Raw genomic sequence first — 24,475 nt, forward strand, 5'->3', positions numbered from 1 at the left:
GGTTCAATCCCTGGGTTGGGGAGAGCCCCTGGAGGAGGGCATGGCAACCCACTCCAGTATTCTTGCCTGGAGAATCCCATGGACAGATGAGCCTGGCAGGCTACAGTCCATGGGATTGCAAAGAATTGGACACGACTGAGTGACTAACACTTTCACAAGACAGAAATATAGAAATCATACAAGTTATGAGAGGAAAAAGAAATAAGACATAGAAAACAAAATTCTATGACAGCCATGTGACTCTCAGGAAGGGCTATCTTAGGGTAACGGATATTCCAAAAGAAGAGAAAAAGAAGGAAGCAGAGAGTTTAAAGAAATGAAAGCTGAGAAATGGGGAAGGAACTGGATATACAAATCCATGAAGATGAGTGAACATCTAATCATTATTTTGCCAACAAAGGTCTGTCTAGTCAAGGCTATGGTTTTTCCAGTGGCCACGTATGGACGTGAGAGTTGGATGTGAAAGTTGAACTGAATCAGTTCAGTCAGTCAGTCGTGTCCCATGAATCGCAGCAACCCCATGAATCGCAGCACACCTGACCTCCCTGTCCATCACCAACTCCCGGAGTTCACCCAAACTCATGTCCATCGAGTCGGTAATGCCATCCAGCCATCTAATCCTCTGTCATCCCCTTCTCCTCCTGCCCCCAATCCCTCCCAGCATCAGGGTCTTTTCCAATGAGTCAGCTCTTCACATCAGGTGGCCAAAGTACCGGGATTCCAGCTTCAGCATCAGTCCTTCCAAAGAACACCCAGGACTGATCTCCTTTAGAATGGACTGGTTGGATCTCCTTGCAGTCCAGGGGATTCTCAACAGTCTTTTCCAACACCACAGTTCAAAAGCATCAATTCTTCGGCACTCAGCTTTCTTGACAGTCCAACTCTCACATCCATACACGACCACTGGAAAAACCATAGCCTTGACTAGACGGACCTTTGTTGGCAAAGTAATGTCTCTGCTTTTGAATATGCTATCTAGGTTGGTCATAACTTTCCTTCCAAGGAGTAAGCGTCTTTTACTTACCTCAATGCAAAAATACCTTCTCCAAAAAAACTTTATATTAATACTGTCGAAAGTCAATAACAAAGAAAAAAATATAAAGGCCGACAGAGAAAAGAAGGATAGTAATCTACAAAGGAACCCCCATTAGGCTCTCAACAGGTTTCTTATCAGAAAGCTTACAGACCAGGAGAGAATGGAATGACATTCTTGAAATTATAAAAGATAAAAACTGTTACCAGAGAATACTCTATCCAGGAAAGTTGTCATTCAGATACAAAGGAGAAACAAAGACGTTGCCAGACAAACAAAAGCTGAGGGGATATATCAATACTAGATGTGCCTTACAAGAAATGTTGAAAATAATTCTACCAGAAACAAAAAAAGTACACAAAACTTTGAGTAAGGTGATAAACAGAACCAAAAAACTGTAACTCTTTATAAGAAGAGCTTTTCAAACATGTTATTATACCATAAAGGTTAAAGAGACAAATAAAGCGGAAAAATAACTATACCCACCTCAATTTGTTAATAAACTCACAATATAAAAAAGAAAAATTGGAGACAACAAAAACATAAAATTGGAAGAGGAAAATTGAAAAGGGTACAGTGAGGGTCAATGGCCCCAGCACCCTAGTTCCATCAATTTCACACAGAACACCAGCACAGTTAAGTGGGCATCGGTGCTCTTTACAATATTCTCATCAGCCAGAATCAACAAACAATAAAACCCTTAATATCAGCTGTACAACCAGGCAATCAGACATAGGAAAATGAAGCACTGCTGCTATTTCCATGGAACAGGGCTAAAACTGTATTTTTTGTTTTAAGTAAAATGTATTAAATGCAGGTGTGTAAAGAAACAGTACATTTTGGAATTTGAGTAATTAATTTAGGGAAGAGCATATGTATCATGGAGATATCTCCAATTAATATCCTTTACAAATAATCAAGCAGAGCTGAGCAGACATCAAATCAGTCATTTATATAAGAAACAGTAACAGGGTTACTGTGAGAACATAAATCTAAAATAAACCATTTTCTGTCTACCAAGGAAACTTTCATATTTAGTTTTCCTAAGTCAGGTCCAAATCAATCAGCAGAAGATATTTTAATTTATTTAGCCCTGGACTAAATCTACAGGATTTGCCTGGAAAATATAACTTGTCCATTTTGGACTTAATAAAATTCCTCAAAAAAACATTATATAAAATAAATAGACCATGCTAGAGCATAGTAACTGTAGTCAATAATAGTAAATTATATATTTAAATCACTAAGCGAGTAGCTCTTAAAACAAAAATTCTCACTGCAAAAAAATAAAATTCTAACTATGTGTGGTGATGGATGTTAACTAAACTATTTCTGGTGATAATTTCACAATATGTTAAATAAGGAATCATTACATTTGGACACCTGAAGCTAATATAATGTTATGTGTCAGTTATATTCCAACAAAGATAAATTATTTTAAAAAGGAACATTATAAAGGGTATCTTCAAGATGGCTTCTGTGGTGGCTCGGCAGTGACGATTCTGCCTGCCGATGCAGGAGATGTGAGTTTGATCCCTGGAGAAGGAAATGACAACCCACTTCTTGCCTGGGAAATCCCATGGACAGAGAAGCCCGGAAGGCTACAGTCCATGGGATCACAAAAGAGTTGGACACAACTTAGCAACTAAATAACAACCTTCAAAATAATGTTTTCCCTTCTACATGAGATGCTATAGGTACCACAGTGCAGTGACAAAATACAGCCAGTGACATTGAAAACTGGTAGCTCATTTGTAGACTCCACCACTCTTGTTTCCTCAGGTCTCTTTCAAAGCTCTTTGTGTTTTTGTCACTACCTCTGTCCCTCAGGGAGAGAGGGTATTATTTGGTAGAGGGGACAGTGAATTTACTGATTGACCAAACCATTATGATGACCTCCATGTTATAATCAATGAAACCCACTCTCACATCCCTGGGACTTACCAGTGTTTATTTTACAGCTCAGAAAAGCCACCCATTATGAAATGGCAAGTCCAAGGAAAATGCAAAAGAGTGTCTACAGTATCTTTGCAAAGCACAATCCAGGAAGGGCTTAAGTTTTTGCTATCTTTAGGGGGTAAAGGAAGAAGGGTCTAGTAAGTAGGTGCTTTACAGATGTGCTTGATCATGTTTAAAGACATGGTAACAGGAGGGTAGTGTTTAGTTTCCTCCTAAATGAATATCTCTTTATTGATCCATGCTATCTTCCTGTTGCTAGACTTTTTTTTTTTTTTTTAGTTTCTTCAGAACACCAACAGACAGCATGGAAATGAATTACCTCCCTATTTTTCTTACAAATAGCTGTGAAAAGAAGAGAAGTGAAAAGCAAAGGAGAAAAGCAAAGATATACTCATTGAATGCAGGGTTCAAAGAATAGCAAGGAGAGATAAGAAAGTCTTTCTCAGCGATCAGTGCAAAGAAATAGAAGAAAACAATAGATTGTGAAAGACTAGAGATCTCTTAAAGAAAATCAGAGATACCAAGGGAACATTTCATGCAAAGATGGGCTCAATAAAGGACATAAGTGGAAGGGACCTAACAGAAGCAGAAGATATTAAGAAGAGGTGGCAAGAATACACAGAAGAACTGTACAAAAAAGATCTTCAAGACCAAGAAAATCACGATGGTGTGATTACTTACTTAGAGCCAAACATCCTGGAATGTGAAGTCAAGGGGGCCTTAGAAAGCATCACTACAAACAAAGCTGGTGGAGGTGATGTTGAGCTATTTCAAATCCTAAAAGATAATGCTGTGAAAGAGCTGCACTAAATATGTCAGCAAATTTGGAAAACTCAGCAGTGGCCATAGGACTGGAAAAGGTCAGTTTTCATTTCAATCCCAAAGAAAGGCAATACCAAAGAAGGCTCAAACTACTGCACAATTTCACTCATCTCACACACTACTAACCTAATGCTCAAAATTCTCCAAGCCAGGCTTCAGCAATACATGAACTGTGAAATTCCAGATGTTCAAGCTGGTTTTAGCAAAGGCAGAGGAACCAGAGATCAAATTGCCAACATCCGCTGGATCATGGAAAAAGCAAGACAGTTCCAGAAAAATGTCTATTTCTGCTTTATTGAGTATTCCAAAGCCTTTGACTGTGTGGATCACAATAAACTGTGGGAAATTCTTCAAGAGATGGGAATACCAGAGCACCTGATCTGCCTCCTGAGAAACCTGTATGTAGGTCAGGAAGCAACAGTTAGAACTCGACATGGAACAATAGACTGGTTCCAAATAGGAAAAGGAGTACGTCAAGGCTGTATATTGTCACCCTGCTTATTTAACTTCTATGCAGAGTACATCATGAGAAACACTGGGCTGGAAGAAGCACAAGCTTGAATCAAGACTACCGGGAGAATTATCAATAACCTCAGATATGCAGATGACACCACCCTTATGGCAGAAAGGGAAGAAAAACTAAAGAGTCTCTTGATGAAAGTGAAAGAGGAGAGTGAAAAAGTTGGCTTAAAGCTCAACATTCAGAAAACGAAGATCATGGCATCTGGTCCCATCACTTCATGGCAAGTAGATGGGCAAACACTAGAAACAGTGGTTGACTTTATTTTTCTGGGCTCCAAAATCACTGCAGATGGTGACTGCAGCCATGAAATTAAAAGATGCTTACTCCTTGGAAGCAAAGTTATGACCAACCTAGACAGCATATTCAAAAGCAGAGACATTACTTTGTCAACAAAGGTCCGTCTAGTCAAGGCTATGGTTTCTCCAGTCGTTATATATGGATGTGAGAGTTGGACTATCAAGAAAGCTGAGTGCCGAAGAATTGATGCTTTTGAACTGTGGTATTGGAGAAGACTCTTGAGAGTCTCTTGGACTGCAAGGAGATCCAACCAGTCCACCCTAAAGGAGATCAGTCCTGGGCGTTCATTGGAAGGTCTGATGCTGAGGCTGAAACTTTAATACTTTGGCCACCTGATGAGTTGACTCATTTGAAAAGACCCTGATGCTGGGAAAGATTGAGGGCCGGAGGAGAAGGGGATGACAGAAGATGAGATGGTTGGATGGCATCACCGACTCAATGGACACGAGTCTTGTTAGGCTCTGGGAGTTGGTGATGGACAGGGAGGCCTAGAGTGCTGCAGCTCATGGGGTCACAAACAGTCAGACACAACTGAGAGACTGAACTGAACTGAAACTGTAAATAGGCAGAAATTTCAGCATGGAGGTCCCATAGTAACCAGGTATCATAATCACTTTTTTTCTGCTTTTGCCCTTCCCTGCATTGAATATGATTAATCTGGGCTGATTTATGAACAGGCACCCTCCCTGATGTTCTATGCTTGGTCAACTAAACTTTCATCTTTTCCTACATCTTACCTCCAACCTCTCCTTCATTCGTTTTTCCAGTTGTCCTAGCCTAGCCTAAATGTCATTTATCAAGACACAGATCTTGTATGTTTGTCTGTTTTTAGGGGGAAAAAGTGATTGGGACATCTTTTTCCCTTTCCAGAATATCACAGTTAAATTTGAGGTGAAAAATCCATTCATTTGAATCATGCCTGAGTTAAATTATGTCTACCCTCCTTTATTCTCCATAGCTGTCTTATTTGATTTCCTTATATCTGATTTTGTCACTGTTTTTATTTCATCAGAATTGACTATGATCTTTACAAGCACCCATCGCTTATTAATTTATACATGGATGATAAAATGAAGTTGGAATTTGACTATTCATGGCTGAATTATCTTAGTTATCTTTTGGTCCCTTCATTTCCCCATTTTCCCCAATCTTGTCAGAAGTAGAGGAAGCGATAAGGGATAGAACTCAAATTCCTCAATTTTAAGTGCTCTCATCTGAGTTATTAATAGACTATGTTTTTGATATAATTATAAATTATCACTTACTAATATTACATTTTTATGACATATCTCATCAGTATTTCCTACTCTGACATGGTATAAAAATTACCACTGATTTGTATCAAGCATTATGCTAACACTATAAGACTGTCTCATTTAATTATTATATATAACCCCAGGTAGTAAATCACTATTAGCCCCATTTTACAGATGAGTCAAAGAGAGCAGAAGTTCCACAAGTTAACAGAGCTTATGGGGAAGAACTGAAATTTAAATCTAGTTTGCATAACTCTAGGTGAAAGTGAGAGTGAAAGTCGCTCGTGTCAGACTCTTTACTCCATGGACTGTAAAACCTATGGAATTCTCCAGGCCAGAATACAGGAGTGGGCAGCCCTTCCCTTCTCCAGGGGATCTTCCCAACCCAGGGATCAAACCCAGGTCTCCCGCATTGCAGGTGGATTGTTTACCAGCTGAGCCACAAGGGAAGCCCAAGACTACTGGAATGCATAGCCTATCCCTTCTCCAGCGGATCTTCCCAACCCAGGAATTGACCCGGGGTCTTCTGCATTGCAGGTGGATTCTTTACCACCTGAGCTATGAGGGAAGCATAACTCTAAACTTGTGTATTTAATATGACACAGACTTTAGAAATGTTTGCATTTTAAATTAATTATAATTTTATTTAAATTTCAATTACTTCACAACTCTACTTAGAATTTACAAGTACTCAGTGGTTCTCAGTGGCTTAGGAAAAAGCATAAACCTAAAAGTAAACCACAGATAAGAGGACAGTGAAAGTGACTGACAGAAAGCTTTTGTTTTTGTAACATGTCTGATAACACTGAGGAGTCCATCTCCAGCACCTTCATCTTGAATGAGCATATTGCCAGTGTATGAAGTGGCTACTAATAAACAACTAGATATGGAGCCAGGCCAACCAGCCCATGAAGTTCCCATTTTAGAAAGCCCTGAGTAACTTAGACACCTGCTTGAGAACCCCCTTTCCTGTCGGGAGCCACATTAGGCATTACTGACAAAGTGGAAGCACGGCCCAGACCCCTCTCCTCATTCTGCAGGCACGGTCCCAGGATGAAGGAGTTAGGCCTTGTAATTCTGACTTGTCTTTTCCTCTCCTCAGCTGAGTTGACTGAAAAGGAATATTAAGGTGCTTATTGTTCTTGAGAGGAGCATGAGAAGGCGCAAAGCCTTCTGCAGCTGTGCACATAAAATAATTCATAAAGTTAATCATTGACATTTGTTCAAGGACTTTTACAAAAGAGTGTTCCAGGATGAGCACATAGGCCGTAGCTTGAGGCCATGGGAGGGATTGCTATCTGAAGCCTATTTGTGAGGAAAATGTTTATGGCAAAGGAGTTTACTGAATTTAGGGCTTAGAAATAATTAAAATAGTTAGAAGTTAAAGATTTAAGGAATGTTGTAAAGTTAGCATATTTTACTATAGCTTATAGAAGTTAGGAACATTTAGAGACACTATAGCTAGAAGCCTTTTAAGAGATAGTGAGCTCAGGATGTTAAGGGCAAACAGGATTTAGGAAGATGAGTAGTAAACTGAGGAATGTAGCATGAGTTACAATGTAATCACAAGTTAACTATAGGACACATTAGCTGCTGCTGCTTCTAAGTCGCTTCAGTCGTGTCCGACTCTGTGCGACCCCATAGACGGCAGCCCACCAGGCTCCCCCTGGGATTCTCCAGGCAAGAACACTGGAGTGGGTTGCCATTTCCTTCTCCAATGCACGAAAGTGAAAAGTGAAAGTGAAGTCGCTCAGTCGTGTCCGACTCTGTGACCCCATGGACTGCAGCCTACCAGGCTCCTCCATCCATGGGATTTTCCAGCCAAGAGTACTGGAGTGGGTTGCCATTGCCTTCTCCGAGGAGGTAGATAATAGATGATAAGGCTGATTCCGAGAGAATCACTGAACCAGGAACTCTGAAAAGCAACAACAATTTATGGAGAAAATAAATCTGGGTCAGTGGGAACTGAAAATACCAAACCTCTGACCTAATGCTTTTGTAAAAGTATGAAAGAGAATCATAAGCTTGAAATAAACAGGCAGTCCAAAAAACTGTGAGAGTTTTTGAGAGGCTGTCTCATTTGCCGACACTGTCCATCTCTTCAGGCTGAATGCCTGGCTGCTGGAGCTGGACTCCGGCACTTTCCCACTTCTGTGCCCTAATTTCTGCTCTTATATTTTATATTTATTTAAAATTTTCCAATAAACAGCAGATTCACAAAACCCTAGGCACCCCATCTTTGACTCCAGTCAAGGCAGAACCCCAGGTCCACGTTCCCTGTCTATCTACTCAAACCTTAACTATGTCACTCTTCATGTGCCAGGTATACCCTCTGGGACTGGTAATTAACAGATGTTTTCTGAAAGCTCTCTGAAGGCTCCTGCTGACGTGCATCTTGCAATCATTGTAAGAACCACAAGGGCTGGTCCAGCCACAATACTGACTCCAAAAGGGGAAGTATCTATGGGGACTTGCCACAGGTAGTAGAGACTCACATGAGTGCCACAGGTATTCGGAGCTGATTTTAGTAATGTCGTACATACAAAAGCCACTTATTTATATATAAACATTTATATATATCTATATTTATATATATTTATATAAATATATATAAATTTATAAATTTTTATATTTATATACAAATAAGTGGCGTGTGTGTGTGTGTATGTATGTGTATATATATATATATATATATATATATATATATATATATAAGTTTTCCAGTTATCTGCTACTGTCCTAAAACATAGTGGCTTATACAACAACAACCATTTCCTTAAATTTCAAGGTTCTGTGGGTTAGGAACTCATGTAAAGCTTGGGTAAGAAATTCTTCTGTGGTGTGAAACATGAGCAGGGTTTTCTGTGGTGTTCTGCTGGTAGAAGTGAAAATCTGGAAGATCCAAGACTGATGCTAACAGGATTGTCTTGATGGAAATGAATAGAATCCCAGCTCAGCTGAGACAGTGGACCAAGAAAAGCTACACTTAACCTTTCCAGCATCACAGACTTAAGGGTAGTCAGAAGATTTACATGTCAACTCAGAGTTCAGAGTCACAGCACAATGAGAGATGGGAGGAAAATACCTGTGCTGGGTAAAGAATCATTCCTGTTAGCAAAAGCCATAACGAAGTCCATCAAGACTCAAGAAGACATATCAGGACCCCATCTTCATGTGGAACCTGCCATAGCCAGTGCCAAGAGACAAACCAAGCTCTGGGCTAAGTACCATGCACAAATCACTGCCCTCAATTTATTCATAAAGTCCATTTTATAGATGAAAAATGAAGGCACAGAGATCAAATAAATTGGGTGAGACTTCAAAACTGGGATATTGCACTGAAAAAACAGAAACCAGGGAATCAGGGGTATACTTTCAGAAGAGAAATACATGCTCTGACAAATCCACAAATAAAGGATAAGTCAATTCACATGTATTGACAGCAGTATTAATCTGTTATACAATGTATTGAGAGGAAAAAAAAAAAAAAACCCTCCAGAGACAAAATAACTTGTAAACAGCCATGTACAACAAAAAATCCAGTTTATTTAAAGTACTGATGAAGCAATGGTATGGAGCTAAAGGTGGAAAAATAATCATGCCATAAAATGTCATAAAAATGCACCATATTTGTAACAGAGAGTGTGAGTGAATGCGTGTGTGTGTGTGTGTGTGTAGCGTGTGTGTGTGTGTGTACACACATTGTTTGCTAGATACAAAGATACAGAGCAGAAGGACAAAGAAAACATGAAACTCTCAACCAGGGAAAACTAATAAATATACATGACTGTTGACAGCTTTCTAAAGACAGGTACACTGTGCTGCACATGATTTATATGCTTAGCTCCTGGCTTGAAAAGGGAAATCAGCATTGGCTCCACATAAGCTGCTGAACTTTTCTGACCTCCAGCACTACAGGAAACTGTTCAGTGGTAACTTTATCCTCAAGAGCTAATTGACTGGCTTGTAATTTTATGCAAATTTCTACCTGATAATTTCAGTCTTGGGGCGGGGCAGGGGCAGAGAAGAAAGGTTTCCCTTTCTGGAATGTATAGTTCACAGTTAATAATTACAACAAGCACTAATAAGTAAAGAAACAGTTATAGCTTAAGGAGAACATAGCCAAAGAAGCATTAATTTTCCTCATTAAATGTACTTAATTAGTGCAGCTCTCCTCTGGGGGCCAAGAAATAATGAGACTGTGACAGCCCCTAAGAACATGATAAATCTGTTTGTTTTTCAAAAAAAAAAAAAAAAACTACAAAGATTAAAAAAAAAAAAATCCCTACCTATTACACATGCAGAACCATTTAGAAATAATAAGGAAAGTAATTTATGTCAGTAAAAGTCAACAGTACATTTCTATAACTCTGTGATCATATAGCCAAAAATATATATACACTCACTGCTGCTGCTAAGTCGCTTCAGTCGTGGCCGACTCTGTGTGACCCCATAGACGGCAGCCCACAAGGCTCCGCCGTCCCTGGGGATTCTCCAGGCAAGAACACTGGAGTGGGTTGCCATTTCCTTCTCCAATGCATGAAAGTGAAAAGTGAAAGTGAAGTCGCTCAGTCGTGTCCGACGCTTAGCGACCCCATGGACTGTAGCCCACCAGGCTCCTCCATCCATGGGATTTTCCAGGCGAGAGTACTGGAGTGGGGTGCCATTGCCTTCTCCAATACACTCACTCAGATCAGATCAGATCAGATCAGTCGCTGTCGTGTCCGACTCTTTGCGACCCCATGAATCGCAGCACACCAGGCCTCCCTGTCCATCACCAACTACCGGAGTTCACTCAGACTCACGTCCATCGAGTCAGTGATGCCATCCAGCCATCTCATCCTCTGTCGTCCCCTTCTCCTCCTGTCCCCAATCCCTCCCAGCATCAGAGTCTTTTCCAATGAGTCAACTCTTCGCATGAGGTGGCCAAAGTACACTCACTACTTAAGCTATAAACCTCCTTTTCAAAACAGGTTGAATTTTTTGAGCACACAATGAATTGATGAAAAGTGTATCTGTAGTTGGTGCACACAGTTAAACAGGAATTTGTAAACATCCCAAATACCTGAGATGCAGCACATGTTGCAGGAAAGATAATTAAACAATCATGTGACAACATGCCTCATTCAGCACCTTTGTGTATTATGAAGTAGATGTCATCATGTCCATTTTATGTATGACAAGACTATGGCTCAGAAGGTTATGAAACTGGCAAAGGTTCTGCTCTAGAGAGTATCCAAAATTTCAGCATTGATCTGCTCAAATCCCAAATCCATTCTTTCCATCTAGGTTTTTGTAGGAGGGAACAGACAATTTCTGAATTCTACATGTATAATCAAGGTGTATCTTGACCCCTGACCATCGACCTTTGAACAGTTTTTCAAAGTCAATACCTGGAGGTGGGAAGTGGGGCAGGCAGCAAAACTAGCTCTCCACTTAAATGTCTTCCTTAGAACAAAACGATTCAGGGCCCCAGTGGCTAGTCTACCATGTGGTGCTAAGGAAATGATACGCTAGTCACCACATTAAATGATTAATTCAACAGGGTATTTAAAATGAGCACTTTTGATTGCATTATACCATGCCAGGGTCAGCGACATACCAAAAAAAAAAAAAAATGACACTTTATATGAGCCATAGAAACCTACAATCTCATTTGAAGGCATTAAATGAAATATTAAAAGAAGGACAGTTTGTGGTATTGAACTTCAAATGAGATTGTTCCATGAGTTAATTTAAGAATTAGAGGTTTTCCCTAAAAATTAGTGAGGTATACAATTATTTCTGACTCCCTGCCACTTCTGTGTCATCTGAGAACACCTGAGCAATGACCTTAATCGTAAAGTGCTTCTGATCTCATTCTTCTTCTACTTTGCTGTATCATTTTTCCCTTTAATAATAATCAGTTCATACCATTGCTTCCCAGATGGCTCTGTGGTAAAGAATCTGCCTGCCAATGCAGAAAACACAGGTTCAATCCCTGGACTGGGAAGATACCCTGGAGGAGGAAGACAGCAACGCACTCTAGTATTCTTGCCTGGGAAATACCATGGACAGAGGAGCCAGGCAGGCTACAGTCCATGGGATGACAAAGAGTTGGACACGACTGAGTACACACACACATTCGTTCTTCGATCCTTAGAGTAAATGTGTGAGATTTCATCCCACCCTGAAGCTTTAAGTACCATCAGTACTGTAGGGTAAGGGAGTCAGAGAAGGCGAGGTTCAGAAAAAGAATGAGACCAGCACTTTACAGGAACAGATCACCTTTAATGAGGCGAGAAGGGGCAGCAGTCAGATTAGTGAGCTGCTGCACTAACCCAAGAAAAGAGTAAGTATATATAGGCATGTATGTGGAAAGCTACTGTCTTAAGGGGGCCTGCTCTTCTCCAAGGTTGTTCAGAGTAGTTATCTCTTAAACAGCGGGGGCAAGGAATTCGGCCAGAGGCTGGGACCAGCTGAGTGCTGGATGTGATCAACATTAATGTCCATTGTTTTCTTCGAGTGAGAGAGTTCTTTGTTTTGCATAGAATGGTGGGGAGAACCTGGAGAGGAGTTTTAATTCCAGGCTATTTTGAGCCGTGTAACTTTCCTTCAAGTATGTTGACAAATGACCAGTTGATATCATGAACACTGGGTCTTCCTGATCTCTAAGCTCATTTACTCAACATATCTTCACCTGTATGTTGAAAACCCATTTCAACATGTGAAATGTGACTCAATCCTACACCCTTAATACCTGGCACATATATATATTTGATATATTAGATGTTTAATCCTTAGAACAAAACTAGGAGATAGTTTCCATTAAAGTTCTCTTTTCAAACATGAGGAAACTGAAGCACACAGCTTATAGTACATGCTCATAGCTAGTAAGTGGATATAAACGCAGTCTGTCTTTGGAGTCCATACAATCAACCATGACCCTCTAGGGCCACATCTGTTCAGATCTATCTCCAGCATATATCTCACACTGAATCACTTCGCATCTTCACTGAAACCATCCTGTGACACACACAAGCACCTCTGCTCAGAGGTCCAATAGGTATCTCAAACTATACGTGTCAGAACTCTTTTTTTGGCTCTCTTTTCTCTGATAGAGCTCACCATGTGTCAAGCACTGTTCTAAATAATTTTAATGAAGCACCTCCTTCAATCCTTAGGGCAAGTGATGAGTTAGGTATCATAATTCTCATTTCATACATGAGGAAATGAAGGCACAGAATTTAAGACACTTGCCCATGTGATGAAGTCATGAAGATGGAAACAAACACTTTCTGTCTCATGCGCTCACATCCATTGCACTACACAACTCTTCTCTGGGTTTTTCTGCTGAAGGAATGCATTTCTAGCCCCTGCCAGCAAAAAATCCCTGGGATTTATCTCTGATTACCCAATTTTACTACTTAATTCTTCCCAACATATAATCATTAAGCAGATCCCCTCAGCACTATCTCTCCCACATATCTCAAACCTTGTTACTTCTCCCCATCTTCACAGCTGTTAATCTCTTGCAGTCAAGTGACTACAATCCACTGTCTCCCCAATTCTTGTTTGTTCAAAGAAACACACACTGAGGCTCCCCCAAAGTTTGAAAGAGCAGACTCAAACAGGTAATGATTAGAGAAGTAGAAAATTCAGGAACAAAGGAAAGCAGGCAATAACAGCTTGAACAACAGTCACAGGACTCCTACCTCCTCCTGAAAGGGATATAACTAACAATCTAATACGTATCTTGGAGTGGTTCTGCAGAAATGAAGACCCCCACTGCTGGAGGATTTTGAGTACCCAATGACCACAAACACATAGATCTCAGAATGGTTTGAACCAGAAGATTGATGATTAAGATTCCCCAAACCTCATGACTGGTATCTCATGACTAACAAATAGGAAGAATGTCCATGAGCTAATCAGAAACCCTACAACCATCACCTATGGCTTTAAAAGCCATCAGGGAGATCGAGTCTTCTCAGCATTTTCAGTCTCCTTGCTTCTTGCCCTGCAGTAAGTGCTGTACTTTATTTTACCACAACCCCATGCCAGTAGATAGGCTTGGCTGTGGGTTGGGTAAATGGATCTGAGTTCAGAACAGTAAGAGTTTCTCTCACTCAAAATCTCAAGTCCTTTCAAACATTTCCAGTTATGAATCTGACAAGGTAAATATTTTTTTAAAGGGTTAAGAAGAGTTTTTCAGTATGACAATGTGAAAGAAGAAAATAGTTGTAGTCTACAAGGATACAAGCAGAAATGCGTCGTATTTCATTCAGGTTGAGAGGTGGGTAAGATTATGTTTACCAGAAGCTTTTGGAATTTCTTACAACAGATGACAGAGAGTAATTATATAAATATCTTAAAATATTTTAAAGGTCATATAGTGTGCCATAAAGAATGAAGATATGGAGCCGCAATGAAAACAATGCCCAGTTGTGGATGTGACTGGTGATGGAAGTAAAGTCCGATGCTGTAAAAAGCAATATTGCATAGGAATCTGGAATGTTAGGTCCATGAATCAAGGTAAATTAGAAGTGGTCACAGGAGATAGCAAGAGTGAACATCGACATTTTAGGAATCAGTGAACTAAAATGGACTGGAATGGGTGAATTTAACTTAGATGACCATTACATCTACTACTGTGGGCAAGAATCCCTTAGAAGAAATAGAGTAGCCATCATAGTCAACAGAAGAGTCTGAAATGCAGTACTTGGATGCAATCTCAAAAACGACAGAATGATCTCTGTCATTTCCAAGGCAAATGATTCAGTAATCCACGTCTATGTCCCAACCAGTAATGTTGAAGAAGCAAAAATTGAATGGTTCTAGTACTTTTGCCTAGAAAATCCCATGGACGGAGGAGCCTGGCAGGCTGCAGTCCATGGGGTTGCTAGAGTCGGACACGACTGAGCGACTTCACTTTCACTTTTCACTTTCATGCATTGGAAAAGGAAATGGAAACCCACTCCAGTGTTCTTGCCTGGAGAATCCCAGGGACGGGGAAGCCTGGTGGGCTGCCGTCTATGGGGTCACCCAGAACCGGACACGACTGAAGCAACTTAGCAGCAGCAGCAGCATGAAGACCTGCAAGACCTTCTAGAACTGATACCCAAAAAGGATGTCCTTTTCATCATAGGGGACAGGAATGGAACAGTAGGAAGTCAAGAAATACCTCGAGCAACAGGCAAATTTGGCCTTGGAGTACAAAATGAAGCAGAGCAAAGGTTAACAGAGTTTTGCCAAGAGACTGCACTGGTCATAGCAAACACACCCTCTTCAAACAACACAAGAGAAGACTCTACATACAGACATCACCAAACGGTCAATACCCAAACCCAAACCAGGTTCTATGGTTTGCATAGAATATGCAATGGTTTCCATAGAATATGATTTTCAGATTCTGTGGTTTGCATAGATTCTATGCAGCCAAAGATGGAGAAGTTCTATACAGTCAGCAAAAACAAAATTGGGAGCTGACTGTGGCTTAGATCATGAACTCCTTATTGCCAAATTCAGACTTAAATTGAAGAAAGTAGGGAAAGCCACTAAACCATTCATGTATGACCTAAATCAAATCCCTTACGATTATACAGTGCAAGTGACAAATAGATCCAAGGGATTAGAGCTGATAGACAGTGTCTGAAGAACTATGGATGGAGGTTCATGACATTGCACAGGAGGCAGTGATCAAGACCATCCACAATAAAAATAAATGCAAAAAGGTAAAGTGGTTGTCTGAGGAGGTCTTACAAATAGCTGAGAAAAGAAAAGATGTAAAAGGCAGAGGAGAAAAGGAAAAATATACCCATCTGAAGGCAGCATTGCAAAAAATAACAAGGGGAGATAAAAAAGCCTTTCTCAGTGATCAGTGCAAAGGAATAGAGGAAAAAATAGAATGGGAAAGACTAGAGATCTCTTCAAGAAAATTAGAGATACCAAGGGAACATTTCATGCAAAGATAGGCTCAATAAAGGACAAAAATGGTATGGAACTAACAGAAGCAGAAGATATTAAGCAGAGGTGACAAGAATACACAGAACTACTAAACAAAAAAGATCTTCATGACACAGATAACCACAATGGTGTAATCACTTACCTTGAGCCAGACATCCTGGGATAAGAAGTCAAGTGGACCTTAGGAGGCATCACCATGAACAAAGCTAGTGGAGGTGATGGAATTCCAGTTGAGCTATTTCAAATCCTAAAAGCTGATGCTGTGAACGTGCTGCACTCAATATGCCAGGAAATTTGGAAAACTCTGCAGTGGCCATAGGACTGGAAAAGGTCAGTTTTCATTCCAATCCCAAAGAGGGGCAATGCCAAAGAATGCTCAAATAAGTAAGTTAGTTGTTCAGTCATTTCCAACTCTTTGCAACCCCATGGACTTTAGCCTTCCAGGCTGCTCCGTCCATGGACTTTTCCAGTTGAGAATACCAGAGTGGGTTGCCATTTCCTTCTCCAGGGGATCATACTGACCCAGGGAATGAACCCAGGCCTCCAGCATTTCAGGCAGACTCTTTACTATCTGAGCCACCAGGGAAGCCCAAAGAATGTTCAAACTACTGCACAATTGCACTCATCTCACATGCTAGCAAAGTAATGCTCAAAATTCTCCAAGCCAGGTTTCAACAGTATGTGAATGATGAACTTCCAGATGTTAAAGCTGAATTTAGAAAATGGAGAGGAACCAGAGATCAAATTGCCAACATCCACTGGATCACAGAAAAAGCAAGAGAGTTTCAGAAAAACATCTGCTATTGCTTTACTGATTACACCAAAGTCTTTGACTGTGAGATCACAACAAACTGTGGAAAATTCTTGAAGAGATGGGAATACCAGACCACCTTATCTGCCTCCTAAAAAACCTGTATGCAGGTCAAGAAGCCACAGTTAGTACCAGACCTAGAACAACAGACTGGTTCCAAATAGGAAAAAGAGTACGTCAGGGCTGTATATTGTCACTCTGCTTATTTAACTTATATGCAGAGTACATCATGTGAAATGCCAGGGTGAATGAAGCACAAACAAGCTGGAATCAAGATTACCAGGAAAAATATCAATAACCTCAAATAGGCAGATGACACTACCCTTATAGCAGAAAGTGAACAGGTTAGAGCCTCTTAATGAAAGTTAAAGAGAAGTGTGAAAAAGCTGGCTTAAAACTCAATATTCAGAAAACTAAGATCATGGCATTTGGTCCCATTACTCCATGGCCAATAGATGGAGAAACAATGGAAACAGTGAGAGACTTAATTTTCTTGGGCTCCAAAATCACTGCAGATGGTGACTGCAGCCATGAAATTAAAAGATGCTTGCTCCTTGGAAGAAAAGTTATGACCAACCTACACAGCATATTAAAAATCAGAGACATTATTTTGTCAACAAAGGTCCACCTAGTCAACGGTATGGTTTTTCCAGTAGTCACATATGGATGTGAGAGTTGAACTATAAAAAACCTGAGCACCAAAGAATTGATACTTCTGAACTGCAGTGTTGGAGGAGACTCTTGAGAGTTCCTTGGATTGCAAGGAGATCCAACCAGTCAATCCTCAAGGAAATCAGTCCTGAATATTCATTGGAAGGACTAAAGCTGAAACTCCAATACTTTGGCCACCTGATACAAAGAACTGACTTATTTGAAAAGACCCTGATGCTGGAAAAGACTGAAGGAAGGAGGAGAAGGGGTGACAGAGGATGAGATGGTTGGATGGCATCACTGACTCAATGGACGTGAGTTTGAGCAAGCTCCAGGAGTTGGTGATGGACAGGGAATCCTGGCATGCTGCTGTCCATGGGGTCGCAAAGAGTCAGACATGAATGAGCAACTGAACTGAACTCATTGTGTGTTATGTGCTAAGTTGTTCCAGCCGTGTCCGACTCTTTGAGTCCCTATGGACAACAGCCTGCCAGCCTTCTCTGTCGATAGGATTCTCCAGGTAAGAATACTGGAGTGGTTTGACATGGCCTCCTTCAGGGGATCTTCCAGGCCCAGGGATCCAACCCTTGTCTACTATGTCTCCCTCACTGGCAGGCAGTTCTTTACCACCAGGGCCACCTGGTGAGCCCAAAGGTCTTAATATTGACACATAATAAGTTATTTGGAGAAAACAGAGTCTTACTATTATATCCATTGCATAATGAAGAGGCTGAAATTGAGAAGGCCAACCATTCTTGTCACAAAATGTCCTTTGTTTAGGCAAAGCTTACCACAGACCTTTGGGGTAGATAATTATATTATCACGTAGATAATGGGGATTCTAACTCTCAGAGAAGGTGTTCTGCTCACACAAATTTACCATCCAGTTACTAAGTTCAAATGAATGTGTGCTGGGTTCCCTTAGTAACATTTTAGAGAATTTCACATAGTGTAAACTGGCAGAAACTTTAGAAATTATTAAATAGAATTGTTCACATCTTGTAAGCAAAGGAATTGAAAATGACATGAATGATGGCCTTTAATTTATAAAGTGCTTTCTCAACCATGGGCTCATTACACTCTTATGAACTAGGTAAAGTACAGTAGTTCCTAAGTAATCATGAAGGATTGGTTTCAAAAGCCTCTAAGGGTACTAAAATCCACACATGCTCAAGTCTCAAATGGTGCAATGTTTGCATATAACCTACATACATCCTCCCATATATTTAAATCTCTCTAGATTATAATACCTAATACAATATACATGCTGTGTAAATAATTGTAAATACAAAACAAATACCTGTGTGTGATAAATTTGTTTTGCCTTTTGGAACTTTATTGAAATTTTTTTCAAATATTTTCCATATGCTGCAGATGGGGTACCATGGATACAAAGGGCAGACGGGAGGAGGTAAGACTATTTACATTTCCATTTTCACAAAGGGATCAGACCCAGCACTATAACTGTCTGAAAAGTCACAGGAACATTAAACTGCCATCATAGAGGTGCTGCAAACAGGAACACAAGTGGAAAAGGAACATAAGATCTGAGACCCAGCATTTCTAAAAAGGTTACCTAAGCCTTTTTCTGTAACATCAGTGAGATTTCTTTACATCTAGCTTGTTTTGCATAATGTGCAGTTTTACATGGGGGCTTCCCTGCTGGCTCAGATGGTGAAGAATCTGCCTGCAGTGCAGGAGATGTGTGTTCGATCCCTGGGTTGGAAGATCCCCTGGAGAAGGAAATGGCAACCCACTTGAGTACTCTTGCCTGGAGAATTCTAGGACAGAGGAGCTACAGTCCATGGGGTCACAGAGTCAGGTTGCCTAAGCCTTTCTCTACAACATCAGTGAGATGTCCTTACATCTATTTTGTTTTACAAAATATGCAAATTTACATAGTTCTCTGAAGGCACAGGCATTAGAGCTTCATTTATTAGCTGAAAATCATACCATTCTATTTATGGTATAACACATAAAAAAGAAACACAAATTACTGACAGCAGACATTTGAATTCAAAGAATTATTTACTTACAAGAATGAAGAAAAATACTAGGAAAAGTAAGCAACTACTATTATTTCAATTAATATTTATTTTTTCCTCATGAAGGAATAGATTAACAAACTAAAAAAAAAAAAAAAACCAAAATAGAAAAATGGACAACTAAGAGTTCCAAAAATAAAAAGGTAACAAATATATTTTGGTTTTTTGAGAAACAAATGGAATATAGTAAACATTTATAAATAAGGAAGAGGAGTCTAAGCAGAAAGGGAAGAACTGCTGTCAGAATTAAAACACCTGGGAGAGAAAGAAGGGCGCTAAAGAGAAACACAGAGAAAGAGGAGAATTCCACTTGTGTTTTAAAATTGGCGTAATTGATGCGAAAGTTACAAGATGATTACACCAGTTTAAGAAAGAGGGGTGGGCAGAGAGAGTTAAACTGAGATAGATAGACAAACTGAAGGTCAGGAAGGTCTGAAAACATTTCATTATGTGCCTCACTTAAACCAACAGAATTTTTTCCTATTAATTTGTATATACAGTGAGCATTTCAGTACTTGTATTTTTAATTTCAGGCATGAAAAAAAGTATTATCCTGATTGTTTTCATTAGAAAAGTAAATGTTGGTAATAAAAAACAGGTTCTTCATCCTAATTTATTGTTTAAGAAGTACATATGTACACAGTAAGTGTATATTTACACATTATTTACAAAAACGTCTTTAAGAGATGAAGTGAAGGGTCAAACATTACCCAAGGCACAATGAACTTGGTATTGGACCATGAAGGTGTCACATACTCCTTAGGAATAAAAGATTTATTTTAGATTCACTCTCTTATAAAAGTCTATTTCTCTGTGTTGATGTGTGTGTTTTTAAAGAAGGCAAAATAATTATTCAAAAATAATCTTCCTTGATATCCAGAAATATCTTGTTCTGTCATGATTTAAAATATTTCTCAAGTCTTAGTGGATTTTGGAAAATGCAGGCATGTTTCTAACAAGCTAGTCAGAAACCATACCCAGCAGATTTCTATGGGTTCTGAGGCATTGAAACATGTAAAATATCATGTATGAAACGAGATGCCAGTCCAGGTTCAATGCACGATACTGGATGCTTGGGGCTGGTGCACTGGGACGACCCAGAGGGATGGTGTGGGGAGGGAGGAGGGAGGGGGGTTCAGGATGGGGAACACATGTATACCCGTGGTGGATTCATTTTGATGTTTGGCAGAACTAATACAATTATGTAAAGTTTGAGAATAGAATAAAATTAATTTAAAAAATAAATATATAAATAATGCATTCCAGAACAACAACAACAACAACAAAAAAACAATAAGAAAGGGTTACATCTCCAGGTCTTTTATTGTGATATTTTGCTCCTGTACCCTTTCATATAAACTGATGATGTTAGATGAAATAATTCCTAGGAGTTTTCTGGTTCTAAAATCTTATAATATTCCTCTAAAAAATTATTAGTGAAGAATATTGTTGTGGATTAAAGACAGTCACAGATACTTTGCTATTTTCCCCGTCAAAAGATGGTGATGATTTCTCCTCTCTGGAGTTGGGGCTGGCCCTGTAATTGCTTAGCTGAATGATTTCTCCTCTCTGGAGTTGGGGCTGGCCCTGTAATTGCTTAGCTGATTGAGGTGGGGAAAGTTATGCTGTGCAGATCCAGGTCTAAGGCTTAAGAATGCCTGTCAGTTCCCATTTCTGTAGCTTCTTGATTACCCTGAGTAAGAAATGTGGCTACTCTGTCAGGGGTAACACAGGGAAACACAGGATGGAAAGAAAAGGCCCGTGGGCTACTTAGAGAGAAAGAGGGACACGCTGTCATTATAACCTGCCGGCTGCCCTCAGATGCCTCCAGCCCCAGCTGCCATCTGATTATAACCATATGAGACCCCAAGGGAGGGCAGCAGCAGAACTGCCCAGCTGAGCCCAGCCAAGCCACTGAACCAGGAGATACTGAAAGCTACTAAGCTTTTCATTTACTTTAATTTAATTTTAGCTACCAAGTTCTAGGATTGTTTGATATGCAATGCTAACTAAAACAGATATTACATTTCAGCATTACAATGGGTATAATTACATCATTTATTCCACAAATTATATATATCAGGTCATATGAAGTACCTGTGTAAACACATAGTCAGTTCTGCCAGAATCTGACATATGCAATGCTAAAAAAAAAAAAAAAAAAATCACCAAACTGCAAAATCTTGCAATATAAACTACATGGCCTATGAGAAACATGGAGTTTGGCAAACATCACTCAGAAAATTTGTTAGTGACAAAAAACATAAAAAGTAAAGCTAGGAACCAAATATAGCATCACATTAAATAATTAAACACATTAATTAACTGACACACACAAATACTGGAACAAAAACAGCAATTTACCTTGAGAAAGACCTGAAGTTTGTTTGTGGAGTGGGTGTCAGAAGAATTGCAGCTGTAAGTTATTGGTCTTCAGCACCAAAGGGCTGCTAAGGCACAGTGCAACTGCAAGAAAGTTATAAAGTCAAACAATCCCCTAATTTAAAACAAAAAACAAAAAACTAAAGTTACAATTTCCCCAAAATGACATCAACCATTGGATATTTCAATTCCAATTCATCATAAACTTCATCTGTATGACATGTGGTCCAGGAAAAAAATTAAAATACTTTCCCAACTATCATTAAAAATCACTATTAATTTTATTAAAATTACTCAGGTATTTGCTATAGTTCTCAGAAATACTACTTCCCACTCCCAGGAAATAGCTAAAAGAAAATGCAATATTGTAAATCAGCAAAATTAAATAATAACAAATCTCTCCACAAAACACAAGTGCTCTCCTAAGATATTTTATTATTTTAAGATTCCTTCTTTTTAAAGATGCCAAATAAAAGTTTTAAATACTTTTTGAGTTCTGAGTCAAGATTTTACATACTTGAGAAGATAGCCTATTCTTTTTTGTTGTTGTTGTTAAATGTTTTTAAGACAAATAATAAGCATATCATGGGGAAGGTAGATACTGTGGGAACACGGGAATAAAAGAGACTTCTGGTAGAGAAGCCTCTTGGCATAATCTTATTTTTAAGGATATCTATTTCATATTTGAAGTCCAGGAAAGGTGAACATGCATGTTTTATGTAGACTTTGGGGAAATCCTCTTAAAAAATATTCTATTATAGTATGGCTTGCTTAGGGCAAAGAAAGAATGTTTGTGATCAGTTTCATTTGTCTCAATATTTAAGTATTAGCATTTTAACATAGGCATTTCCAATTTTTAAAAGTACTTTCCTCAAAATCCTTCCAGACTGCATATGTTGCTATATTACAATTGTTTATAAAAAGAGAAGTAAAAGTTCAGTCCTAACTAAATTTGAGATTCAAATGAGTTCCCTGAGAGGAACTAATTGAAAAAGATTTTAAAATGCAGTGTCAAGCAGGAATCCTTGGTATCTGTTACACAGCTAGAGACCCTCAAGTGGCAGAGGACTTAGTTTAACAAACCTATTAAGGGATAATTACAAGTTTTTGACGAAGCTCTTAATTAAAAGGGGGTCCTCTCTCTTCACAAGACTAGAATGGCGCAAAAAGAGAAACTTACAGATAACTCACTAAGATAAGAGGTGTTATTTTTATTTTGTTTGATGTAATTTGAACTATTTCAACTAAGAGAACAGGATTAGCTATTTGGTCAACTTGGAAATTGTCTCAGTAACTAAACAAGAAAAACACAGGTACTCCATTTCTTTCAACAGTTAACATGCTTACTAGTCATTACTATTGGAAAGACCAAATAAATGGGCACACTTACGACCTACGAGACTCGGATGTGATCCCTGGGTCGGTACGATGCCCTAGAGAAAGGAATGGCAACCCACTCCAGAATTCTTGCCTGGAGAATCCCATGAACAGAGGCTTCTGGCAGGCTACATACAATCCATGAGATCGCAGAGTCGGACAGGACTGTAGCGACTTAGCACGCAACTGAAGCTAAACTTTACGCAGCTGATATTGGCACCTTAGTAAATTGTAAGCCATGCAAAACAGAGCAGACAGCTGCACTATCCGCCCCCACCGGCCTAGGCCCTTTGGAAACAAAGTTCACAAGCAGCTCCACGGGACCCCAGAACCTCGAGGTAACACGTTACCAAAATCAGCCACACGAGGTCCAAGCACTTGGTGAGACTCAGGGCGCAGAAACCTAACAAGCAAAACCTTTCCGTGAGAGACTGGCTTTTTGATCCCACACCTGGAAAGAGAAGGCCTAACTTGCTTATAAGATGCCCAAGTGCTACTGCTGCTGCTACTGCTAAGTCGCTTCAGTCGTGTCCGACTCCTAGCGACCCCATGGACTGCAGCCCACCAGGCTCCTCCGTCCATGGGATTTTCCAGGCAAGAGTACTGGAGTTGATGCTGTAGTGTGCCTTTAATATTTTAATGGTTTTTATTACATAGAAAGTTAACAAATTTACATACACAACCTCAACAAACAAAAACTTTCAGGACAATGTTTTCAACCCAAAATACTTCAAGGAAGCCTTTCCTCTTGGTCTAAACAGAGTTATTTAAACAAGAAAGGAAAAGCTATTTAAATGAGAGTCAGTCTCAGGACCCCTTTAAACCGCGAGAAACTTGTCCTGACCTTGCGCGCTGCCTCTGGAGTCCGCGTTCCAAGTCTCAGGGGGCGGGTGTCTGGGCGAGGACCGGCTGGTCTCTGATGATTCCCTCGGGCTGCGGGCGTCCGCGGGATCCTGCTTTCCGGGTATTCGGCCTCCGCGGCTCCTCGCGGTAGCCCCGTCCGGGCGGCGCTCGGAGGCCACGCAGGGCCGTGATCCGGACGGGGGCGACGCGCGGGCGGCCCTTCCCCTAGCGCGCCCGGGTCCCCGCGGCCGCCACCGACGGGCGCCTCGCGGGTCCGGGAGCGTGGGCGGCGCTGGGCGGGAGCGGCCGAGGCGAAAGCCCCGGGCATTTGTGCACTCGCTCCGACGCGCTCCGCGGCCCCGGGACCCGCCCGCCCGCGCCGCTGCTGCCCTCACGCCGCCTCCCCGCTCCCGGCCCGCGCGCGCCCGCCCACCCGGGGAAGGAGAGGAGGCGACAGTCGGGGGGTCCCTCCATCCTCCCAAGCCTCCCACCCGGGTTGGCCCCGCCGATCCCCCTGTCTCCAGCCTGGGT

General features: G+C 40.4%; 1 long non-coding RNA gene across 2 annotated transcripts in view; it reads right to left on the reverse strand.

Annotated features, from left to right (window-relative positions):
* The window catches only part of LOC133250055 (uncharacterized), a 44,324-nt gene extending 20,162 nt beyond the window's left edge, over positions 1-24,162 (reverse strand). For both annotated transcript variants that reach the window (XR_009737213.1, XR_009737212.1), the window contains exons 1-2: positions 23,946-24,162; positions 21,707-21,808 (exon numbers count right to left, since the gene is read on the reverse strand). This is a non-coding gene — a long non-coding RNA (uncharacterized LOC133250055). The remainder of the gene's footprint in view (positions 1-21,706; positions 21,809-23,945) is intronic.
* Positions 24,163-24,475: the final 313 nt, after the last annotated feature.

The sequence above is a fragment of the Bos javanicus genome, chromosome 6, assembly GCF_032452875.1.
Source record: "Bos javanicus breed banteng chromosome 6, ARS-OSU_banteng_1.0, whole genome shotgun sequence".
NCBI classification, from domain to species: Eukaryota; Metazoa; Chordata; class Mammalia; order Artiodactyla; family Bovidae; genus Bos; species Bos javanicus.